The following is a 27,230-nucleotide window of genomic DNA, read 5'->3' as shown; positions in this document are numbered from 1 at the left end:
GGACCAAACACTTTGCTCATAATCACAACATTCCGTTACGAGGCTCATTTTGCTCAACAAGTGAGCTACCTTAACGAGATTATGGGTCAATCTATGTGCACATAATATCAATACTAGAATAAGATTTTTATTATTATCATTTTTTTTATATGTTTTTTTAGGAAAAAGTTACATTTTTTTTTTCTTTAATGATAAACTATAAGTCGACCTACCTCCAACTTTCTCTAAAAATAAAAAAGAAAACTCATATTGTGCATGCGCACTCTATCTTTATTCATTGTAATAAATAATAAATTATTAATGTAACATTGCTATTTTACAAATTAAATAATTTGCAATTTTCACATTATAAGTTATATTTTATTTAAAATTAATAGGATTAGTACAATCACATGCAAATGTATTAACTTGTTAACTTTGTCTATAAAAACCCATACCGCCACCTAGAGAGACGTTGATAAGAGAATTCAAAATTAAAAAAAAAATGAAGAAATCAAAAATAGAGAGAAGAAAAAGTGATGGAGATCAAGCTGAGTCTTCTACGTGTATCCCTCGCTAGGACAGAAGCAATGGAGAATGTTACGAGCAATGGAACATTTTAGTCCCATTGCAGTGTTCGAATGCTGCTTAGATCGTCTTCTTGCTAAATTATTGTTTTCTTTTGTTACCTATTACCAAGTTATGTTTTAGCTTTCACCATATCCCATAAATACAGAGCTTGGACTTGGTTTCTTGGTGAGTAGCAGAATCACCTCCCACCCTTATTTATAGGCAAAGATATTTACAAGCTTCACAAATCCAATGGTTTCCAAAAATCCAGAATTCTAAAATACTCCAAAGGATGTTTAAGATATTTTGAAGACTATTTGCATAATTCTAAAATATTTTAGATAATAGTAGACAAGTCTAGGCTACACACTCTTACGTAATTCTTTATTAGTGTATAATATTCTATAATGGTGGAGTTATAGAAACTAATAACTACTATGTCATTGAGGTTGACATAGATCTAAGCATTGTGGTTAATCTCTTTATTCATTAACTCACTTAAGAGGTCGAGTGTGTTCAGGATAGAATTAAAGCTTAGGTGGCCAGACAAGGTCAACATGGGAATATAAAATTTTCTTAGGAACACTCTAAAAAATTATGGGCTTCGTTTGGGTGAATTAATGAAATGGGGTAGCATGGTAATTTGACTCATACAGTGAAAGGTTATTTTCGACCACAAATTGAACAGTGAAAGTTCATGTCCATGTTATTAATTTAGTCAACTTTATTTTCTCAAAATTATAGGACTTTTAATATTGTAAGTATAGGTCCATAAAGTCCATTTATATGTAAAAATTTCTTTTTTTTTATTATTAAAAATACCAATCATTCGTAGTCAACGCTTGGGAAGCGGTCAACTTTCGATCTCCTTCCAAAAATAAACTTTTTTTCTCTCACATTCTAGCTTTTTTTCTCCCTTTAGAGATCGGAAAAAAAAATTCTGATTTTGAAACCAAAACTATTTTCCCTATTTTTGCTCTCCCTCCCTCACCAATAATTTCCCTCAACAATACTGAAAGAAGTTTTGGATTGTTTTCAATCTCTTGCTGCAGAAACACAGAAAAAAAGCTGATTTTTTTTAAAGGAAGAAGTTGGCCACTGCTGACCTGTTTGAAAGAAATGGTTAACCACGTCTGACATGGATGCCCTTTATAGCCAATAAATATATATAAACATAAACTCAGGTTTTGAATTATAACAAGACTATTAACTCAAAACGAAATATATATTGTTCAGGAAGGACTCTCATAAAAGCAGTCATTCTTTGTGGAATCAAAGGCCAGCCAATAAACAAATATTTTCGGTTATCAAAATTCGAGACAACCAAATCTTTTAGTTATAAACAAATATAATTTTAGATTATACAACAATTTCTTCACAATGTCATTACTAAGAAAATTTAGCATACTATATCATCATGGTATGCCAAATTAATGGACATATCACTAACGTTACTATGTTTTATTAATTGAACTCTAAACCCCCTCAACTTTCTTCTCTCATTCAAAAAAAGTTTAATCTCCTAAACTATTCAAATTGTTACAAAATGTTATTTTTGGAATCATTTTAAATGGTATGTGTTATATGCAAAGGAAGGGTTCAAATTCATTATCGTACCCATTTGTTGTCTATGTGTCGGGAACCAAATTTGTGGAATTATGATCAAATTCTAATGATACAAAGCAAATTCAATACAATCACCCAAAACCAACAAAGTAATGAACAAACAAACAAACAGCAATTAAGGCAAACAATAATAATAATAATAATCTAACAGCAATTAGTAAGTGGTAAAGCAGCTCTCATCTTGTATTGAGAGAGTATAGGCAAGAACACGAGATGGTATGGAGCATCTGCATGCGATGGCTAACAATTCCAGTGTATATGCTTTTCAATTGAATGAAATCTGTATGACTGTCTATTGCACAAGGGTGGATGTAGGGATGGGCTCTCGTGGGTTTGAGGTCACTCCAATTTTTTTTTACTATACTAATTTTTGCCCAACCAAAAAAAAAATTATTAATAAAATTAGTCCACCCAATCAAGCCAAAGTCAACTCAGCCATTATACTAAAATAAAAGGCCCAAACCAAATATACCCAAGGCCGATCATGACCCAAGGCGACAAAGATGGTCGTCTAAGGCTTCAAAATTTATAGGCCCATGGATGATAAGTGGTGAGAGAGGAGAGAATATGGTACAGCAACGTTTAGTTTGCTCACTGCAAGGAAAATGCAATTTGAGATTTTTTTTTTTTTTTTTTTTTATTATTATAAATAAAAAAAGAAAAGAAAAAAAGAAGCAACTTTCAATAAGAAACAGAACAAGAAATACACTCAAGCTGAGACAACAACTCTTTTTATATCATCCAGCAAAACTTGAGTCCCAACATCCACTGCCAGGCTGAGGCCAGTGGTTTTTGTTTTGTTGTTTTTGTTTCTCTTGTTGCTTTGGTTAAAAAATAATAATAATAATAAATAAATAATTAAATAAAAAAAAACATCCACTGCCAGGCATCAATCACATAACAGCTTAACATCAAATCCCCGCCGCTACAATAGTTTGGTAGAAAAGTAAAAGCTTGTACCTTTAGTAGATTTCCCTCCCTTTCTCGATCCAACGGTTGAAGGGCACATCTTCAATACAATCAGACTGGTGGTATATGGTGGTTGGGCGATGCAATGAGACCTCTAGTGGCTTTGTAGTACACAATTCGGATTGAATTGATTTAAAAGTATTTTAAAGTCGAACTCTTCTTAGCAGTTTTAAAAAAATTAGAACCAAATCGAACCACGAAATCAATGGAACCAAACAGAACAAAATAATGAAAAAATGATTCGGTTCGGTTCGATTCGGTCCATGATTTTACTTTTTCCTATAATTCAATCTACTACAGTATATAATATAAACTTTCAAATATATATTATAATTTTATGTTATAATATTATTGTTTATTATATAATATGTAATATATTTGAGTGCTTAAAAGTAAAAGACAAATCTTATTAATTTATAAAACAGTTCGATTCGATTGGGACTAGTCTTGTAAAATCTCAAATCGTAATAAACCCGTTTATAAACGATTCCACATTTTCAAAACCGTAACCAAATCAAGCCTTACAAAAACAAAATCAAACCAAATCTACCAATTCGATTTAGTTCGATTTGATTTATCAGTGCAACCAATTTTTTGTGCGGCTACACGGAAGAGTTGATTGGATTTTTTTTAGATTGGGCCATTGGTCCTTCTTAAAGCCTGTTTGGCTGGCCCTTTGTCTAGACCAGTTTGTAAATTCCTTTTTTTCTATTCAAATGTTTTTTTTTTTGTTTTTTTTTTGATGATCCAGAACTCCCTGAAACAAGGCCCTTTAGGGACTCCACCCCATGGCGCCAAACTGGGGGTAATGTAGCACAGCCTCATAGTCACACACCGGATGAGTCGAGAACATAGGAGGCTTGAGAGGTTCGAACACTGGCCTGTGGAGTGCAAGCGCCGAACTTCTACCTGCTATGTCCCGGGGGCCTATTCAAATGTTGTTCCGCATTAATGTTTATTACATTTTTTTTTTTTTCCTTACACAATATTTATTATATAGTGCTTTAGTTTTTGGAAGAGATTTTACCTATAAATTGTGAAGATTAATAGTTCAACTCTCACGTTTTAGTATAACAAGGTATAACAAGGAAAAATTAAAAAGATATTAATTAAACTAAGAAGACAACAAATACTGAAAAATAATCATACTTACAAGAACAAATTAAAAAGTTATTAATTAACAAAGTTATGAGTTAATGATCGGGATTGTCATGTATATGAATTTGAGACTATTGATTTCAGGCAACCATTGACATGTAATAAAAAGTGAAACAAAACTGAATAAATTTTACACGTTCATTTACGTGTCAATTGATGATTTTTCTAATCTATTCTTCAGTACTGCCAAACTAATTAATGAATAGTTTTTCTAAAAAAGAAAAGGCATTAATTTATTTTTCTTTATGCTCATAATATTGTTGAAACAAACCAAATGCGATAGCTTTCCATATTAATTTTTTTTTCTTTTACGCAAGAAAAAGAACTAAAGAGAAAGAGATATAATTTGTTTCCTATTTTAGAATTCCGTTAATGGGACAAAGAGACTGTACATGGCAATAGGATGGGTAATTTTTTTTTTTAATAATTTTGATAATAAATATATAGGAAATAAAAAAATAAGAGAAGAAGAAGTTGGACTAAAATAGAATACCTAGAAAGTGGAATTCATTCGGAATTAGGAAACAAATAAAAGTAGGATTTCCTCGTATTGCTCTCTCTATATAAATAACTAGCACATCTCAAATCTTCTGGTTAGGGTTAGGGTTAGGGTTAGGGTTAGGGTTAGGGTTAGGGTTAGGGTTAGGGTTAATTCGTTTCTCTCAAATCTTCTGTTTGGGCTAGGGTGAATTCGTTTCTCTGAAATGTTGAGGTAGGATTGATGAGGCCACATATGGCTAAGAAAAATATTAAACAAGATTATTGTTGGTCCGACCTACCAGAAGAACTGGTGGAGTTGATCATGGCACGTGTGAACCCAAGCTTGGATCTTCTGCGATGTCGTGGTGTATGTCATTCATGGCGTTCTGCTGCAGTGAAGCTAGGTACTATCCCAATCCCATGGTAAAAATATTATTCCATTACTACTCCTTTACCATAAGGGTGACGCATACACAGATGATAGCCATGATAGCAGACTCTTGTGTCTAGGTGAAAACACCACCACCACCAAGGAGTATACGTACCCTCCACCAAACATCATTAAGTCCTGCCATCTGGACAGTTCCTTTTACAACGAGTCTACTCCCGCCGACTTCATAAAGAAGCAAAATATGTTGCACGGCCATCCGGACGGTTCCTTTGACAACGAGTCTACTCTTGCCGACTTCATGAAGAAACAAAGGATGTTGCACGGCCACCACCGCCATTTTGGTGGTGGCAGTGGTGTTGGTGCTCCCAGGTTTATTGGGACCTGTCATAGATGGCTACTATTTTATCTCTTTTTCAAAGAGTCACTCTATTTCTTCAATCCCCTTTTAAGAATGGTTGTCGAGCTTCCACCACCGCCATTTTGGAAACCACTGCTATTTTTATGGAAAATGTCCCCGTCCATCCTTACCGATCCCACTTGTAAGGTCTACTTGTATACCTATAGTGAGATTGCTGTTTATAGACTTAGTGACAGGAAATGGACACAAGCTTTCAAAACAACAAACTTCATACGGGGTAATTTCTACTCAGTTGATGCAGATGGTGTCCTTCGACGTTGTTTGTTGGATGATAATTATTCCAGCTGCACAGAAGAAGTAATATTGGATAGTATTAAAGTAAAATTTCCTTGCAGTGAATTCAAGTACTTGGTGGAGTATGGTCCGGTGAATTGTTGATGGTGGTGAAGATTTTAGAAACATATCCTGATTTGGATAGCAATCTGAGAGTAAAAACCAAGTCTTTTGAGATTTTTAAGGTAAATTGGAGGAACTCTGAATGGGAAAAAGTGAGTAATTTCGGTGATCATGTCTTATTTTTGGCATTTTTGGTTAAGAACAGTTCAATGTTTGTATGTATTGGACAAAATTCTAAATACAAACACAACTTGATCTATTTCATTAATGAAGTTAAAGGACTTATTAACCCATGGTATGAAGATTTTGGAGTTTATAATTTAAAAAATGGGAAGATTAAGCCATTAAATCTATCTAAGAGACAGATAAGGTATTCATATAATGGATGGTTTCAACCAGTCCTATAGAGTAAATTGATGATTTTTCTTATTTTCAATTTAAATTTTGGCATGTTTAATTAACAAATATTTTGTGTAATCATCTATAACAACAAGAGTATTGGTTTAATTATTATGTTTGGTTCTGATATTAATGTTAAAAGGTTTATTTTATTTTTCAAATGATTAATTATTGACTGCCTGTGTTTTTTTCTTTAAGCACCAGAAATTTTGTTTGGACATGGGATTTTTGTTACTCCATTTGAGACCGGAGCTGTTATTAATCAAAGTTTATGTTTGATACATATGAAAAAAAGTAAAATATTGGCTTTTAGCGTGGAAAAGGACTGCTTTGAAGCAATTGGTGCAATAGTGAGGATTATTTTACTTTGCTTTGACCGCTGGCATGGCTTCCCATTGAAGTAGCCCATTTTAAATGGTCGAGTATGGCCAACATTCTAATATATTTTTAAGAGCAAACTGATTTATTCATTTAGTTATTTATTTTAGGGTTAAATGTAAAAAAATTTCCCTAAACTATTGGGATATTGCAAAAAACCCCTCTGAACTACAAAAAAAAAAACCTTGAATTATTATTTTATTACAGTTTACCCCAATAAGCTACAGGTAGTCCGCATCTTCACAGACATGTCTATTTCACCGAGCCTCTCTCCAGTAGCTTACCGGAAAGAGTAAAAGACTATTTGACCCTTGTTATAAAACGACGTAGTTTCAATCCATAACCTCTTAAACCTCACAGACCAATCAGAGCTTGACAAGTCACCAACACCAAACACAGACCCACTGTCTACAACAACGCATACATACACATACAAATATATGTATATATACACAAGGTATATATCTAAAATTTGGAGGAAAATGGAGGTGATGGTGATGTTGTCGGCGGCGACGGGGGTTGAAGTCAGAGGAGGAGATGGATCTAGTGGTGGTGGTGGTGTAGCGGCAACTTAACGGGTTGAGGTCAGGGGAGGAGAAGGATCACCATGGATAGGAGGTGGCGGTGTTGTTGTGGCGGCGGCGACGGGGGTTGAGGTCGGAGGATGAGACAGATCACCATAGATAGGAGGTGGTGGTGCTGTTGTGGCGGCGGCAACGGTGGTGGTGCTATATCTGTTACAGATCTGACGAACAGGCAGTGCAAGGACAGCGGCGTCTCGCGATCACGATTCTGGAAGAGGCAAGGAAGGAACCCACCGGCGTCGAATAAACATGGTGATGAAGTAGTGTGTAGCGACGACGAGAAGTGATTTTGATCGGTGCGAGGGCGGAACTTCAGTGGTGGCGCTAAAATGGCGGCAATTTGGTTATGTGCTTAGGTTGCAATACTGGGTTGGGCTACAGAACCTTTTTTTTTTAAAAAAAAAAAAAAAATTAATTCCATTTAATTAATGGGTTTTGTTTATATGATTAGATTATTGGATGGTTTTGAACGAAATTCAAATTTTGTGTCACAATTCGTCCTATGGTTCACAGATTTTGAGGTATATGCAATTGATGTTCACAGGATTTCTTTTTTCAATCATTAAGATGATGAAATCGAGATTCCTTGTGAGTTCTTTAAGAAATTTCCTATCACAAACTCTGGTTAGTTATATATATCCTAATTAGAATTCTCATGAATTCGGATTTCATATTAGCTGAATTGTTAGAAATAGAGAACCACTTGAATTGAGGAATAATATTATTGAATTGAATTACTATTCTATAAATCTTCAGAACTGTTCATTTATTGAATTGAAAAACCAAAAAATACATATTATACAGATAGAGGGAGGGAGAGAGAGGGGTTTAGGTCACAGTAAGAGAAAGATGAACAGTAACCAGAAAGGGCGTGTTTGGGCGTAACAGGGTTCCATAAGAGAGATAAGCATTTATACACAACACATATATCATATATGTATACAAAATCGCACGACATATATATATATATATATACATATATATATATATATATATATATATATATATATCAACACAAAGCACAACTAACCCAAATAGAGAGGGGTTCATTTCGAAAAGTTTTTTATTTATTTATTTATCAGAATGGATGCCTTGTGAAAAAGATGAACAGTGCATATATATGTATGTATGTGTGTGTGTATAGAGTTGTTTGGGTGCAAGATCTGTTTGCTTGTAATAGTCACAACAGGGGCAATAAAGTATTTTTGCCCTTATAAGGCATTATAGTCATTAAATCAAATATTGTGTCTCCCGTGAGCGCACGTGGCATTTTAACGGCGAGTTTCCACCGGTGCCGTCACCAGATGGGGTCATCTGCAACAAAAATAATAGTTTAGGGGTTTTTTTTGCAATTTTTGTAGTTTACGGGGGTTTGTTGCTAATTAGCCAATAGTTCAGAGGGACTTTTTGCATTTAACCCTTTATTCTATGAAAAACTTAACTAATGATTTCATATAATATGTGTATAATATCTTACCTTCATACATGTCTAGTCACAAAATAAAATAATATAAATTTAAAGAATTTTCAAAATAAATTAGAGAATTTACAATTATTCATACATATTTTTACAAACTTTTATCCATATAAAATAAAAAACTATAATAATAAGATTATCCAAAATAATAATTTTCTTTTTTAAAAAAAGGGGTCATAACGGGTTGACCCGGCTCATTTTCATACAACCCATATTTGACCTTACCAAAATCCGACCCAACCCGTCCGTTTGTCACCCCTAAACTCAACCCTATATTAACTAGGTTAAAAAAAAATATGAAACAATATTTTTTTCCTTTTAAATATTTATCATGCATAAAGGAAAAGGGATATTTTTAAATAAATTAGAGAGCACCTTAAAACCCAATAACATTCTCCATCCTTAAAGAAGAGCAGAGTGGGTTCAAGTCTAGGTGGTAGCAAAAAAAAAAAAAAATCTGACCTTGACTACCATAATTTCTCTTATAGAATATTTGTTTCACTGCTACTTACAAAGTATCGTGGGAAATATTTCATATTACAATTGGCTTGACATATTGCTGGTATCAATTTGCTTGATCTGAAAGGACCAAATTAGACCTGGGCCGAGCCAGCAAGATCAATGGGGTACTGGGCCTATAATGGCCCAGTAAATATTGTCCTGCGCCCAATTAAGAGGTCCAGTGGTCTCATTATGCTGAAACCAGTCCAACCCGCTCAGCCAAGGATGAGGCCTGGCAACCCCTTGACCCAGCTGCGTACACAAGGGTATACCTCCAACCGAATGGACCCAAAGGATAGAATCCGGCCCATCACTCCACAACTTGAGCACCAAGGGAGAGGCTTGGGGCAAAATGTGAACTTCTATAAATAGAAGTTAGAGGGAGAAGGAGAGGCAGGTTGTTTGGAGTGTAAGAAAATCCTTTCTTAATATAAAAGAAACGTTTTCTTGCATCTTCAAAAGTCACTAATTTACCTTTCTTTTCTTTTCTTTTCAATTCATCACTGCAAACAAAGTCTCATTTTTATCCAAAGGAAAGAGGAGATGCAATTAAAGCTAATCCTTGTGGTGGTATAAGACACTTGACAAATACCAATCGAACAAAGTCTTATGTCGCTACGGTTGTTCTTGAGAGCCTGGTTTCAAGTCATAACCATGGATGTTAAAGCATCTTGGCCAAAAAGATCTGATTGGTTCACCTATTCTCAGCTCACTGCTGGAAAATGAAATACTACTGTGCAGAGAGAAACTCAAAATATGGCAAAACAAAATCCACGAGCCTTAAAAACAGAACTAACCGCCACTACAATTGTTTAATAGTAAAGTAAAAGCTTGTACCATTAATAAATTTCTAGCTGCAGAAAAAAAAGCTATGTCCATCCCAATATGATCAAATGTAAATTTTTGCTCTCCCTCCCTCAACAATAAATTTGTACAAGTTTATGCCCCCATCAAAAAATAGACCCCTATGTCCATCCCAATATGATCAAATGTAAATGTCAGTCCCAATATGATCAAATGTAAATGTCAGTTGGGTGATATTGTTTGAGCGGAGCACCCACACTCTCCTGGTGTAGATAGCCCATACCCCAGCCGAAACATGGTCCAAGACGGTCATAATCAGTACCCTGAAATTTAAAATCAATAAATATATAAATTTATGTATTAAAAGTAAAAATTAACGAAACTTAAATCCATTATTAATATAAACCCGCTCGAACTTGTACAGTGGCTCAGTAGGAATTATGAGCAATAAGTCATCAGTGGTCACTTAGTTTCCTCTAATATCCTAATATCTTATTATAAAAATCCTATTATAAAAATGTAATAATTTTCTAACATCCCAAATTCCTAAATGATTGTTGCGTACCTTTAGAGTGGTTATATAAATGGTGGCCGCATATAAGTGATGGCAAATTGTATGATTTGTCATGCAGCATATCTAAAAATGAAAAATAAATGATACACGGGACATGTGGTTTATGCTGGGTCACAAAATAGGGAACAATTTGACTTAAGTTTTTGCACACTTTTGGGCAAATTGTATGATTTGTCATGCAGCATATCTAAAAATGAAAAATAAATGATACACGGGACATGTGGTTTATGCTGGGTCACAAAATAGGGAACAATTTGACTTAAGTTTTTGCACACTTTTGGAGTTGCATGTAGCAGACTTGTGTTGAAATTTTTTTTGTTGAAGAATGCTAGAGGACTCTTATTAGGGTTTTCACTCCTTTCCAAACTTGATGAATTGGAGAAATTGATCTTAAATTGCTTCGTGATTTGCATTTTTGTAGCGCTATATACAACTTCTAAACTCCTAATTAATTAGTATTATAAATACACGAGAAAAAAAAAAAAAATTTAAAAAGCCTAAAAATTCATATCATTTTATTGGGGGAGAAAATGTGTTGAAAATTGGCAGTGAATTCAACAATATGGAAAACAAAATGGCACTTTAATAGCTTGTCATTTGTATATGTTGATAAATTTGGAGTTGCAAAATTGGAATTTAAATTGGTTCAAAATATATTATCTCTTACATCATCAAACTTTGCATATGTCATCGCTTACATCAAGCTTTACTTATATCATCGCTTACATCATCAGGTTTTGCTTACATATCGCTTACATCTGCAAAGGGAGATTTGTTGGCTATAAATAGCCCTTGTATCTCATAGTTTCAAGTGTGGATCGATTCGGATCAAGAAGAGAGAGAGTTTGAGTGAGCAAAGAGAGTTTGGAGAAAATAGTATTTATTTTCTCATTTGTGAGCTTTTTGTAACCCTTTGAGTTTTGATATTAGTACATTAATCTTGAGCTCCTGTGGACATAGCCACATTGCCGAGCCACGTAAATCTTTGTCTTTCTTTTATATGTTTGTTTTCTCTTATTTATTATTTTATGAGTGCATTTTTCTTATGTGTGTGAACACAATTATCATTATTTATTTGTTGAGCCCCGCACAACAGTATAATGACATGAAAGGCAATGTGGGAGATACATAAGAATGAGGGCCATACTTGGTCATGGAAGCGAAGAAAGAAGTTGCAATAATAAAATAATTGATATTTGACCAAATCAGCAAATCCTAAAAGTTCGTGGCTTCATTCAAACCATCCAGCACCACACCAACAACAATAGTAAAATTCAATCACAATGTCAATTGTTCTTCAATTGTATTTAACCTAGGATTTGCATCATTAGTTTCTTCTGTTTAGTCTCCAATGGCTATTTCTTTTTTAGTTATTTAATTTTTCATTGCAATTTATTTTCAACTCATAGCAATTTCTTATGCAAGCAGTTTCTTTTTATATTGTTTCCATCACAACTCATTTATTTCGCATCCATATCCTTTATTAATGTATTGGCATAGCAATTATTTATTTTTATTTTTTTTACTTTTAAAAGTCCTTGTATCAAGACACTGAGAACACTTCATAAAAGTTTTATATTCTCACTTTTTTAATAGCCTAATTTTATTAACTTTTAAAAGGATAGTTGTGTTCGACTTTTCTCTTGATTTTGTAACAATTTCGGATACGCTAAACGACGTCATACATTAATCGGCTCGGCCGTGTCCATTAATTAAACGACCAGAAATAAATCTATTAGTGGATCAAATTTTGATTTGAATTCAATCTAAATTCAAACCAATAATTCAAATATAGATTAAAATATTCAATTCGATACTCTCTTAGCGATCTAAATTGACAATTCTTTAGCTAAACAACACACGTATATGAATTATGATTAATTTAATAGAATAATAATATGATCTGATATATGATATACTATAAATATATTATTTCATTGAAGGCAAAATGGTCATTTAATGTCGTTATATCCATTGTTAGGTCTATTACGTCCCATTAGTTAATAATAAGATCAATTAACAAAGCTGCGTTGAAGTACTAGGAATTCCACTGTCCAGCCTGAAAGTGGAAGAGAAAGAGAGTAGAAAAAAAATTTGAAGCAACGACTGGTCGCAGGACTGGACGTGTCGTGGTTAGTGTCCTGCGACTCCAAACTCCTTTAAATTTTCAGGTCCCTTTATACAATTTTTTTTTTTTTTTTGCTTCCTAAAGCTATCTAACTAATTAATTAATGACAATCAAAAGCTACTTTGCTATATGTAAAGGCGACATTGTCTAATTTTAAATTTAGCAAACAATTACACTCATAATTAATATATATATATTATTTTACGATTCTTGGGTGTTGGTGCTTCTAGGTTTATTGCGCCCTGTCATGGATGGCTACTATTTTATCTCTTTTCCGAAGACTCACTCTATTTCTTCAATCCCCTTTCAAGAATGGTTGTCGAGCTTCCACCACCGCCATTTTGGAAAATGATCTCCCCTCCATGGCAAATTAGATTGATCACATCATCCATCATTACTGATCCCACTTGTAAGGTCTTCTTGTATACCTTAGATTGTTGTTTATAGACTTAGTGACAGGAAATAGACTCAGGCTTTCAAAACAAACTTCACGGATTTCTATGATATTTTCCAAGGGTAATTTCTACTCAGTTGATGAGCTTGGTGTTCTTCGACGTTCTTTGTTTGATGATAATTATTCCAACTACATGGAAGAAGTAGCATGGGATAGTATTAAGATCAAATTTCCTTTATGTGGATTCAAGTACTTGGTGGAGTCATGGTCCGATGAATTGTTGATGGTGGTGAAGAGCTTAGAAAATTATCAAGGTTTGGATAGCAAGCATCCGAGAATGAGAACAAAGTCTTTTGAGATTTTTAAGGTAAATTGGAGCAACTGTGAATGGGAAAAAGTGAGTAATTTCGGTGATCACACCATATTCTTGACTAAGAACGGTTCTATGTTTGTATGTGTTTGAATTCTGAATACAAATACAACTCAATCTATTTTGTTAATGATATTAAAGGAATTATTAACCCATGCTATGAAGATTTGGGGGTGTTTAATTTTAAAAATGGAAAGATTAAGTCATTAAATTTATCTGAGAGACAGATGAAGTATTCATATAATTGATGGTTTCGACCAGTCCTATAGGGTAAATTTTGGCATGTTTAATAAGTATTATGTATAATCATCTATAACAAGAAGCTAGATTGGTTTGATTACTATGTTTGGTTCTGATATTAATGTTAAGAGCTTTATTTATTTTTCAAATGATTAATTATTGACTGTCTGTGTTTCTTTTTTTAAGTAGCATGAAAAAATTTTATTTGGACCTGGGATTTTTGTGCAATATTATTCCTCAAGGTTGTCATTTTATTTTGCTTTGACCCTCACCCGCAGGCATGGCTTCACATTGAAGTAGCCCATATGACAGACACTAATTTGACCATTCACTTTAAAAATTATTTGCTTTATAAATTATTAATAAATTTTTAAAGAGTCCTGTTATTTAGTGGGACAAATAAAAACTAGTACTTTATATAATTATTTATCTGTCAAATATAATAAAGTCTTTCATATGGAAGGTAATTAATTATTTAGAAAGTTGCAATCCTTTTTTTAGGTTTTATAAGGTAATTAACTATTATCTTTTGGATTGATGCGAAAATTGTAGAGTATTGGAGAGAGAGTCGGAAGATTCTACAATGTCGAAGACTTTGTAAAATTTCTAAATATGTGTAGAATTTAGAAAAGATTCTAAAAGTGCACCCTAGAGCCTATAAATAGGTATCCTAAGGGTGCAAACACACAGCAGAGAAAGAAACAAGTTGTGCCTATGGGGTAATTAGTTATACAAAATGACTGACTCAAATAGACAATACTAACTAACAAATAATTCAACATTTGCAATTCAAATAGCACAAAAAGGATTTTCCTAAAAATGTCATACAAAGTAATTCAAAATATTTATTTAATTTATATTAAAATAAAAACACAAAAATAAAATACTTACCAAACAAGTACTTAGAGAATAAGTTTGGAGTACCCTTTTAATTTGTGTAGAGTCACTAGTTATTAGTTATTACGCTTTTTTTTGGTAAAGAAAATGTGTTTGAACCCCTCCAATTCAATTTACAAAAAAGCCCATTGGGATTTGGAATTCTGAAAAATAAATAAAAATAAATTGGGATTTGGGATGACTTCAAATGTAGTGATGTGAGCGGAGACATGAAAACATCTTTATTCACATATTAAAGGATCTTCACTTTTTTTTTTTTGCAGACACGATTTTTGACCAAGATAAAGTTATTTATTTAATTAAAATTATTACAGTAGTAGATAACATTATAATGATGTTAATTATATAAATTTAGTCCAATAGCTTTTCGAGATGGACTGATTATAAATTAATAAGATTTTTTTTTCTTTAAAATTTAGATAAAGTCATATTATAGTCACTAAAAAAAAACCGACAGTTATAGTCGTAGGAAAAAACTAAAATGTTATCCATTCACAAAGTGAATATTTTGGGCTCTCGCTATATTTCGTCTGAATCAAAATTCAATCAAGTTGAACAATAAATTCAATTATTGAATTTGTAACAAAAGTACTTAGTTTATCAAAATCAAAGTAAAATAAGAAGAATAGAGTTTTCTGATCTCAAAAGTTGTAGATAATTATTTTTATTTTGCTCATCTATACTACAGACGAGTATTCTTTTATGAAGATAAAGAACGAATTATTTCTTTCATGTTGGTCTCTTTTATATATATATATATATATAATACACAACCAAAATTATCATTTACTCGTAATTGTTTTTTTAACTAAAAGATAAAGACGATCCACTTTATTAAAAAAATATAAATAAATAATTTAAAGATGAAAGACAAATTGGTAAATTTAAAAATAAAATACACAAAGCTAAGATACTATAATTTTTTTATTTTTTATGTATTTGAGTTTTATCAAATAAAAATAACTTATACCAGTACGTTAATTACTTCAATTTTTTACGAAATTATAATAATTTGTTTTTTTCCCCTCCAATCCCCTGTACAGTTTACATACATCTAATCCACTTGCTTAACCTTCTGCAGAAAAGAAAATAAGTAAGTAAATAAAAAAATTTTAAAAAAAATGCGGTACTTAAAGTCCTTGGAGATTTCACTTTTGGAAGTAAGAAAATAATAATAATAATAATAATTATTGTTATTATTATTATTATTATTATCAACCAACCATAACTTTTTGTTAATTTTTGACCTCGTTCTTTTTTTTTTAAAGAAAAGAAAAGAAAGTTAACAATAACCTTTATTCTTGTTTTGAAAACATAAAAGAAAGAAAAGAAAAGAAATGTTAAGAATTAAATTACCATCATAACATTTTATAAAATGTTATAAGATAGAGTCAAATGTTATAAGATGGTAGTTTTGGTATAAAAATACTACTTACTCATTTTCCTTTCTTTCTAAATCTTTTCATTTTTTTTAGAGGATAGCACATAAGGGATTTGAAGGTATAACCTCCAAATGTTTTCTTTTTTCTTCATTAGAAGCTATCCAAACATCACTTTAGAATTCTTTCTTTTCTTCCAAAATCCTTCCAAATCACTTAATCCAAACAAAGCTTAATAAGAGATTTGTATAAATGAGGTATAACTTTTCAAAAAGGCGTTGGGCCAAAACAATCCAGCCCAATATGAGAGGCATGGCCACTAGGTTAGATAGAGATTCTCTATCTAAAAAGAAACTTAAATTAAATTCTAAGTAAATTTTGTAATTATATATCGAAACTGATTATAGCTATCAGAATAAACAAAGTCTTTTTATTTATAATAAATAATTCAGTACCTATAACCCTATATAATGGTTATAAAATCTATATACGTCAATTACAATACTAGTTGAGAAAAAAAAAAAAAAAAAAAAAAAAATTACAATACTAGTTATTCAGATAATTAATGAATGGCTGTTGGTTGGACCGTTGGAGTGGACTAAATCTAAAATAAAAAAATTCTTAGAATTCATGATTAATAAGCTTGGTATGAGGACTCCAAACTCCTCCTTTAATTTTTCAGGTCCCTTTATATAATTTTTTTTTTTCGCTTCTTAAAGCTATGTAACTAATTAATTAATGACGATCAAAAGCTACTTTGCTACGTGTAAAGGCGACATCGTCTAATTTTAAATTTAGCAAACAATTAAACTCATATATATATATATATATATTATTTTATGATTTTTGGGATTTGATTATCATGGGAGAAGTGAAAAAAATCCGTAGGTGTCACTCCTACGAATGAGTGGTCTTTTTCAATTTTTCATAAAAACTCCATATATGCCGCTTTTATTTTTGATTTTATAAAAATTTCAACCGTCCATTTTTCACATTTGAAGATGAAAAAAGACTACTAAATTACAAATGACATGCCTTCATATCCTAAATAATAATACCTTCATATATTAAAAAATAAATACTATGCACCAACCAACAGTTATAACTTAGTATTATTTTCTCACCTTCAAAGTAGAAAGTTAGTATCAATATTATAATAATAATAATTGTTATTTTTTTTTTTTTTGGGTAAATCAAAATTTATTGGGCGAATTGCAAATAACCCCCCTCGACTCTCACCTGTTAGCAATAAACCCCCCTTATGAATTATTTTTGCAAGAAACCCCCCTCAACTATCATGAGGGGGGTATTCTAACTGACCCCGTCTAAGTAATTTTTAAGGCAATTTTTTGGACCAGATTACCCCTTAATGTTCACTGTTGAAGAAATAGCCGAAGCTCATCTTGTTCGAAAGAACCGAACAAATATATTTCTTCAAATGTTCACCGTTGAAGAAGTTGATTAAGCAAAGGTCTCCATCAGCCGCTCTCTCCACGAACCCGACCTTCTCCCCCGACCGCTCTCTCCACGGCCTAGCCCGTCCTCACCACCGTCCGACCTCACCGTTCCGAGCAAAGTCGCAAGTCAGCAGACTTCTCCTTACCCGCCGGTGCAGCACCGCAAATGTGATACCCCTAATTTCTAAAAGGATATAATTGGGATTTAATTAATTGTTTTTGGTGCATTTTAATTACTTAATTGATTATTTGTTTTATTTGCATTTAAATGTGATTATCTGGCTATGTGGTTAGTTGTAATTGTTTATTTATTTTTATTTATTTTAAATTACTTGTTTAATTATTTTTATTTAATTTAAATATTTGATTAATGATGTTTTAATTGACGAGTCTTTGGTAGATTATATTTGGTAGCTTTTATAATTTGTTTGTGTTGTAGGGTTTTATAGTTTTGCATAAGTAGGTCGCCGACTTATATTAGGGTTTAATTAAAGCCTATAGATATACGGTTATATCAGACTTAAGATTGAAATGCCTATATATATTTTCTGATAGTCTGCTAGGGTTGAAAAACCTTACTCACGCAATAGTCTGGAGAGGGGAAAAACAGAGGCTCTGGAATAGTTTTGAGAAATAAACAGAGAGGGTCTTGAGATTAATTAAGGGAGTTGCTTGTGGGTTGAGCCAAGAGACAACAGAGGAGGAGAACAGTGAGCAAATGAGGAGAACTGTCATGGGCTTTGCCGGAACTTAGAGACGGTGGTTTAAGTTTCAAAACCTAAACCTAAAGGCAAGTTTCATTCTATCTCTTTCCTGTAAACCTGTGTTATGTGCATGCCTAGCTAGACTCCAGAGTTTAAATACATGCTAAAATTGATTAACCATGCATGTTTCACTGGTTTAAAACAGAGGGTATATGTTTTAAGTTTCATATTTTTATTTTGAATAATTGTGGAAGTGTTGATGCATAATTGAAGTTTAGGTTTAATTCTTGCATGTTAAAACACTTAAAATAACTTAGAATGGACGTATAGGGCTTAGGTTGAAGCTTAGAGGCCTTAACAATGGAGTTTTAGGGTTTACAGAGGCTGAACCGACGGAGAAGACGGTGTCAGCACGAACTCAGCCGACTGAGTTAAGAACTCAGTCGACAGAATAGGGGACTCAGGCGACTGAGTTAAGAACTCAGCCGACTGAGTAAGTGACTCAGCCGACTGAGTTGGCAATTCAGCCGGCTCAGTTGGACTGCGACCTATATTTTAATTTTAAACGCCCAGTTTTGCGTATGGTTGGTTTTTTGGTTGTGTTTGGACTGTATAAAGCTTTGTACTTCAGTTAAACTATTTTAAGTAATGTATATAATGTTCACAGACCTGTAAAACAATAGGAAAACATAAACTCATAACTGGACTGGAATAGAGGTTGTTTAGTGGGGTTTTATATCACTGATATATATTATATTTAAAGCCTAGGAAGTTGGTTTTTACTGTATTATTAGACTTCATGAAATTTTAAGTAATAATTTACATGTTGTCTCGGAATATGGAAGGTTTAATGCTAGTGGTTGTTTTAGCAAATTAAACGGACTAATAGGAGTGTGGTTATGGAATCTGAGTGTAGGTGCTCAGTTTATATATCTATATATCATTATATCATACTCCGGATTATAATTGGGGATTAAATAGATGCCATGAGATTTAAATACTAATTTGCATGTCGACAAAGATTGAGGAGGATTTAAATGCTAGTCTTCATTTTAACAATATAAATGAACTAGTATGGATGTATTGGTTGGGAATTCTAATATTTGATTTCGATTATGTCGGACTCTGGATATACTTGATGTTTCTAATGAATATGCATCACTTGTGGATTGATTGCATTGTATGTACCGGTATGGGACGATGACATATCAGGGATGGATTAGATCAAAAAGTTAAGTCATACCCCTTCATATATACGGAATGGATTAACTAAAATAGTTAATAGTTAATTCCTACATGGATGCATGTCCTGTCAACTTAAACAGTTTAACGATATAACGGATGGTTGCTTTACTTTTCTGTATTATAAAGGATTAAAATATATATTTATGGTGCTGTGATACGAGCTTGAGTCTTCTGATCACGATTAGGGTGCGTATATCGCATTGGATGGAAAACTGGACCTAATGACGTTCCCTGGTAGGTCTAGGTGCATTGACTACGCTACGTGCATTTTGCATATTACCTTCTACTCAGGTGTGATGACTATAGGTTAGTGGGCATCCTATAATGTGTATCTATATCTATATAGACTACCTTAGCTATTGTTGAGCTATCTAGGATGTATCTGTGTATTGGGTTTATGTATAGATTATGGTAGTATGGAACTTGCATGTGGGCCTGACGCACTCTTATTTTTCAGGTGATCGTCAGTACCAGGCTTAGAGCTTGATCGTGGGGATGTAGATACAATCATTCACTCTACCGAATAAATAGGATTTTTCTTTCTATTTTTAGTTTTGGTTATTGATTCTGTAATTTTTATCATTTAGGATCATTAGGGGTCCACTAGTTGGATTCCCGAGTTATACGGATTGGAAAGTTTAAATATCGTTAAAGTTTATCAAAGGAGGTTTTACATTTAGATTTCTGTTCTGCGTATTAATTTATTTTAAATTCTTTTATACTCTTGCTTGTTTACATATTAATTATTTGGTATCCTTGGGTCTGTGCCCGGACTTGATCACATGTGGCTCTACAATCGAGGGGTATTACAGCAAGCACTGCCGATTCAATTCCAAGCTTGCCGGATGTTCCTCTCACCGTCGAGCTCCCTTTTGCTTGCCGCCGATTCATTTCAGCCGAGCCTTCCATAAAGAGATATAGATATAAAGAGAGAGAGAGAGTCTGTCAAATCGAGTGACGAAGGGTTGGGTTTCTTCTTTTTATTTTATGGTCGCGAAAAGGGTTTCAAAGAAAAGAGAAACAACAAAAACAAAACCCGAGAGAGAGAACCAAAAACCTAAGTTGAGATACATACAGATACAGCAGGCTAAAGCTCAGACTTCAAAGAAAAATTCTCTCTTTCTTTGTCTACTTCTCTCTCTCTGTGTATCTATATCTCATCATCTGCTACCGTCAAATCTTTTAATTCTTGATAGTTTCTTTTAAAATCATTATTTTTTTTGTTAATTTCGTGGCACGCTAGATTTCTCGAGATCTAAATTGATTGTTTTGAAGACATGCAGAGTTTTGCAACAACTTCTTCAAGTACAATGGTTTCGGATCCGGCGGGGCGTCAATCACTGAAACAGGATTCCAAGAGTAGACACCTATAAATAGGTTTCCAGAAGTGGTTTCATAAATAATCTAGCAAGTAACAGGCACAATAGTCATTTCATATATAACCCTGCATAGCAACAGGCAAGGACCAAGTTTGGTTAGAATATTATGTAAGCCAAAATAACTCCATCCCAAACCGTGAAGGCTTGAAAGAATTCATGATAGACAGATCGAGATGACACTCTTGCACCAAGGCATATATGCCTTTATTGCGTGGTTAGCTCAACCTAAGTTGAGATACATACAGATATAGTAAGCCAAAGCTCAAACTTCGAAGGAAAATTCTCTCTTTCTCTGTCGGCTTCTTCAACAGTGAACATTTGAAGAAATATATTTGTTCGGTTATTTCAAACAAGACGAGCTTCGACTATTTCTTCAATAGTGAACATTTAAGGGTAATCTGATCCAAAAAATTGCTTCAAAAATTACTTGGACGGAGGTCAGTTAGAATACCCCCCTCATGATAGTTAGGGGGGTTTCTTTCTAAAACAATTCATAAGGGGGGTTTATTGCTAATAGGTGAGAGTCGAGGGGGGTTATTTGCAGTTCGCCCAAATTTATTCAAATAAAAAACAAACAATACAAGGCTGCCCAAAAAGGCAGCCCAAAACAATCAACAAAACAACGTATGATACCCCTCGGATCCGAGACACGGGTTGATCAGGTCCAGGCCCAAACCCGAGGGAATATCAAACAATTAAAGTATTTTAAAACGAACACAGATGACAAAATGAAATAATAAAGATGGAATAACACTGAAAGAAACATTAATTATAAAACCCTTCATGCATAACTGAAATAATAAAACTCCAATCCTCCTAAAACTTCAAGGTTACAACTTGGGAATCCACTGATGGACCCCTAACCAAAAGTTCAACTGAAACTGAAAACTGAAAATAGATAATGCTAGAAACATCGAGAAAAGTCCTACGTAATCAGATGAAGGTGAGACTGTTGTAATACTCCTAATTTTAAAAAGGATATTCCTGATATTTAATGGAATTTAATTTATTATTTAAGTGCATTTTATTTGATTATCTGCCATTATTTTTTTTATTAGGTGCTTAATTGTTTTTTTGGTGGTGATTTAATTTATTTCTTTTGTGGTGATTTAATTTATTTAAATGATATTCATTTTTAGTTATTTGATTGGAATTACTTGTTAGTGTTTTAACTATTTAATTGGTATTGATGATTTAAGTGTATTTGGTTTAGTTATTTGATTGGAATTACTTGTTAGTATTTTAATTATTTAATTGGCATTAATGGTTTAAGTGTAATTAGTTTAATTATTTTATGTGTGTCTTATTTTATGTGTGTCTTATTTGGTTTAATTGGGTTTACTAATTATTATTTGGTTCAATTAGATTATTTGTTAAGTATTTAATGGTGAATAGGGTAATTAGGTAAATACATCTAACTAGGGTTTTAATTACAGTATAAATTAGGGTTTTATATTATAGCCGTCGTAGGTTTCTACGTTAATTGGATGGGCCGGTTAGGATTGTGAGTTGGACTTAAATGAACCTAGGGTTTAGGAAAACTCTATAAGTATAAGGTAGACGTCTGTGTAGGGTTTTTTTTAAACAAAGCACACGTTTTGTGGAAGTGGAGAAGGAAAAACGCAGTTTTTCACATTCTGCCAAGGTTTGATCAAAGCTCCGATCCCGCTTCGTCCGTGGTCCGATCGAGCTGAATTTTGGAGGAGAGGTTCATGACTCAGTGATGCACAATCTGAATGGTGGAGATCAGAGTTTGACCTCGGGAACAGTGATTCGTACTCGTGAACAGTAACTGGGTCGCACAGGTTTTTTTCCATTCTGCCCAGATTTCATCAAACATCCGATCCCGCTTCGTCCGTGGTCCGATCGAGCTGAAATTTGGAGGATAGGTTCATGACTCAGTGTCGCACAATCTGAACGGTGGAGATCAGATTTTGAGTTCGGGAATAGTGTTTTGTACCCATGAACAGTAACCGGGTTTTAAAACTCGCCGGGATTTTTTAAGAATACGACGTTGAAACTTTGAACAAAAGTTTCTGAGGCAAGATTCTATCCTTACTCTTTCCCTTAGGCTTCATACTCTTTGCACTCTTAAATGATTTCAGGATTAATGAAGATTAAACCAAACTAAAATGATATCTGTTTTGCTATGAAACTGGTAGTTACAGTAGTGTTGTATGCTTGTTCAACCTAGACTAAGCATGTTTGTGGATGTATTGTGGTTTTGTGGTTCACGTTTTTCCTTACCACTGCTAGTATAAATTATTGGAAGGATGGGTCTAGATGATAGCTATCTTAACTTCTGTAATAGCAACTGTTGGAACTTAAATACTAGGAGGATTTGAGTTTAATACTAGATCGGTTTTGTGGAACACTATAATTTGAGCATATCTACATACATACTGTGAATATTGTTTTGATGCTTACATTATCATAGTTAGTATCAACTGTGGAGGTTAGGATTTTGTGATACATACCCTACATATCTGTATGTCATTTGTAAGGTGTTAAATGGAAGTTTTAATTAATTCTGTCTTTATATTAGACTAAAGGGAACAACTTAAGTTGGGCATGTATATGTTGTTGTTGTGACCCTGTTTATCAATGCTTATTTTATCACTGCTAACATTGAATGTTGGATGTTGGAATTTAGTTGATATATACTTGATTTATTGGTATTATTGACTACTGGAGGATTGGAAAGTAGGCACCGGTATGGGACGGTGGCATACTAAGGATGGGTTTGGTTTTTAAAACAATATCATTACCCACCTACTTGGAATAAGGATGGGATTAACTAAAAGTTAAGTCCCGTGGATTTGTATTGTCATGGCAACTACTTGTTGAGCGGCAATACCAGGGATTTTGGATGGATTTTATATATGTACTGTTATGGTGCCTCAGTATGAGCTTGAGCCTCAGGACCGATGGCTAGGGAGCGTATATGCATCGGGATGTGTAGCTGGCTACGATGGTTGGAGGTGTACCCTGTTTAGGTATAGGTACATATGCCCACTTCGTGTGCGTTTTAGCATGTTACTTCTATTCAGGTTGAGACCAGCCTGTAGTCCAGTGAGAGTCCTTTAGTGTGACTATATATATATTTACGGACTATTAGCTATTGTTGAATTGATTAGGATGTACATGCGTATCGGGCCTCTATTTGGATTGTAGTAGTATAAAACTTGCGCGTGGGCCTGACCCACTTCTATTTTTCAGGTACACGACAGTTCCAGGCTTAGACGTATTCGTGCTGAGCAGAGGTCTCTATTCACTCTTCCGACGATGTAGGGCTCTCTCTATAGTTTTATTTCTGGACATTTATTACAGTTGTTCTATCTTCCGTTTGGATGTTTAATAGGGGTCCACTAGAGATGGATTCCCAAGTTGTAAACTGATGGAGTTTTGGAGTTTGGGTTTGAGGGATTTTAATAATTATAATATTTTGCGGATTCTATTTTTAGTTCCTTCCAACTTTAATTTCATTTCTTAATTTATTTTGTATTCCGTGTTCATTATAAAATATTAATTGTTTGATATTTCCTCGGGTTTGGGCCTGGGCCTGATCAACCCGTGTCTCGGATCCGAGGGGTATCTCAACTGTCCTCAACAAGCACGATCAAGCTCTAAGGCTGGAACCGTCCTGTACCTGAAAAGAATAATGAAGGAGTGGGTCAGACCCACGAGCAAGTTCTAATCTAACTGCAATCCATACAGTGACCCGATACGCAGATACACCGTAAACACCTCACAATATCTATCTAGTCCATACGTATAAATATATCCACACTAAGGGACATTCACTAGTCTATAATAGGGGTCTCAACCTGAATAGAAGGCAACATGCGAATACGCACCCAAAGGTGGGCATAAGTACCTAGACCTAACAGGGTATACCTCAACCTATTATAACCAGCTACGCATCCACTGCATATACGAACCCTAACCAATAAGTCTGAGACTCAACCTCAACTCGTGGTACCATAAACATATATATAAAGTCCATCCAAATCCAAGATATGTAGTTCAAATATTTAATAAATTGACATACAACAAACCAACTGGTTAGTCACTCAACTTATCCAGTTGATGTGACTTAACCACCGTCCATTAATCCAGGAAGCCACTCAACTTAGTTGCAGTTGATATGTCTTAACCAAAATCAGGATTCAATATTTATAAATCCATTCCTTTAATCCGTTAGGTTACGTTTAGGCATTTTGAGCTAAACCGTTCCTAGTATGTCACCGTCCCATACCGGTACATACCATCCTCCATATCCAGGTAAATTACAATGTATACATAATAAATAAGTAATCTACAGTCCAAAACCACTACCCAAATAATTGCAGAAAAGTATTTAAAGTTTTAGCAATTTAAATCCAAGAATTTAACCATATAGTTGCAGGAAAACAATTTCATAATTTAGCAACTAGCCTCCCGAGCATGCATAGATCAAACTTAATAATTAAATGACCTTATCATGCATTTGAATGTATTTTAAAACAAATTTAATAAACACATTACATTCCATCAAATTGCTGAAATTTATTTCAACAATTAATTTAACTTCCATTTGTTAACAACATAGGAAGTGTCTTAATTTTAACACTGTTTGTCCCGACAATTTAGAATTAAACTTTAATCAATTTAGGGTCTTAATAACACTCAAAATTCATTCCTTAATCCCTCTGTAGAGTTCCAAATTCACTCAAATAGTCTCCATGCTCCAACAGTGAACACAGTACGTAGAAAATAAAAAAAAAAAAAACTTAAAATAAATCAGAAAATAAAAAGGGAGCCTGCTCCAAAATTTGGAGCAGGCTCTTTTTCAGCCTAGAGCCGGCTCTAGGACTCCCTAGAGCCGGCTCTACTTGTTGTGGGAGCCGGCTCCCACATCCATGGAGCCGGCTCTCACCTCCTTTGAGAGCCTCTGTCCCCGTTGCTTCGTTTCAGTCCATCCGCTCCTTCTCTGATCAGTTCCTACCACTCTGTTGGTTTCTAAAAACTAATCTTAGGAACCTTAATTTAGTCTAGAAGCATTCCCCAAGATTGTTTACAATAATTTTGGAAACAATTACAGAGTTTAATCAAGCCATTTAAACTAGCATTATTGAAGAACAACACTGAAACTAAATTGAAACATCAGTTTCATCCCAACCCCTCTGCTCTTCCTCTAATTTAAATTTGAAGTCTTAAATTACATCTAATATCCAATCAGACCTTGGGTGATTTCAGTAAGATTCAAAATTAAAATTAGAACAGTGGGACGTTATGCCAACACAGAGTCAGGAAAAACATACGTGTTATAATTGTTTTGTAAATAAATTTTTCACAGATAAAACGATCAAGTAAAACATATATAAAACATGCATGGTTCAGTTTAAAGCCAATTAATCTCCTAGAGACTGTCTAGGTGCACAGAACACAAGCCAAAGGGAAGGAAGAAGATAAGAACTTGCCTTTGAGTTTCAGACTTGAAACTCTAAATTCCCAATTTCTGTAGTCTTCCTTGAACTGCTCTGCCAAATCCCCAGTTTCACGCTCTGTTTCTTAGCAGCCCTTGGTGATACAGATGTAACTTTATGTTTTCTAAAACCCTAAACCCCAGTATGTATATGTATATATAGGCTTCAATTTACTCAACCCTATTCCAAGTCTGACTATAAGTCGGCCAACAATAAATCCTAAAACCCTAACTTTAGATAAATAAAATAATTACCCCGTGAAAAAATTAAACATTTAAATTAAACCAATTAAGTTAAATAAATTAAATTAAGTCAATTAATCAATTCTAACAACACCAAAACCAATTAAAATAACAATTAAATAAAATCACAATTAATTCAAACATTCCAGCAAGCAAATAATCAATTAAATAAAATAAAATGCAATTAAACAAATAAATAAATACCAATTAAATACAATTAAATACATGTCACATAGGTAAACAATTAAATAAAATAATTAAACCAAATAATCACGCAAAAATACAATAAAAATAACAAATAAATGCCGAGACTATCCTTTTTAAAATTAGGGGTATTACACGACGGCACTAAGGCCCAAACATAAGCCTAGAGGCAACAAGAAGCTCCATACAAGGAAACAGAGGCAACCAAAACACAGGGAGACAAGCAAGACGTAGAGCTCACTCAGTAGCATTATTGTTATCAATGACCACACTAGGCAGTCTCCAATCAGCAGCCACTCTCCGAGAAATCTTGGAGTCTTTGAATCTCAGGGAAAGAAGACGATTACGAATGCAGTCTTTAATGAGCTTCTAGATAACTTGTGGAGATGAAGATTTCCCAGCATAGGTACATTTGTTTCTTTTTTTCCAAATGAAATAAATAGCAGCAGTAAAACATAGCCTAGCTGTTGTCACATCCA

This window comes from Cornus florida, unplaced genomic scaffold (genome assembly GCF_030987335.1).
Source record: "Cornus florida cultivar Cherokee Brave unplaced genomic scaffold, ASM3098733v1 CherokeeBrave_3.0.0_Hap2_Chr03, whole genome shotgun sequence".
Classification (NCBI taxonomy): domain Eukaryota; kingdom Viridiplantae; phylum Streptophyta; class Magnoliopsida; order Cornales; family Cornaceae; genus Cornus; species Cornus florida.
This window is presented reverse-complemented; position numbering follows the sequence as displayed.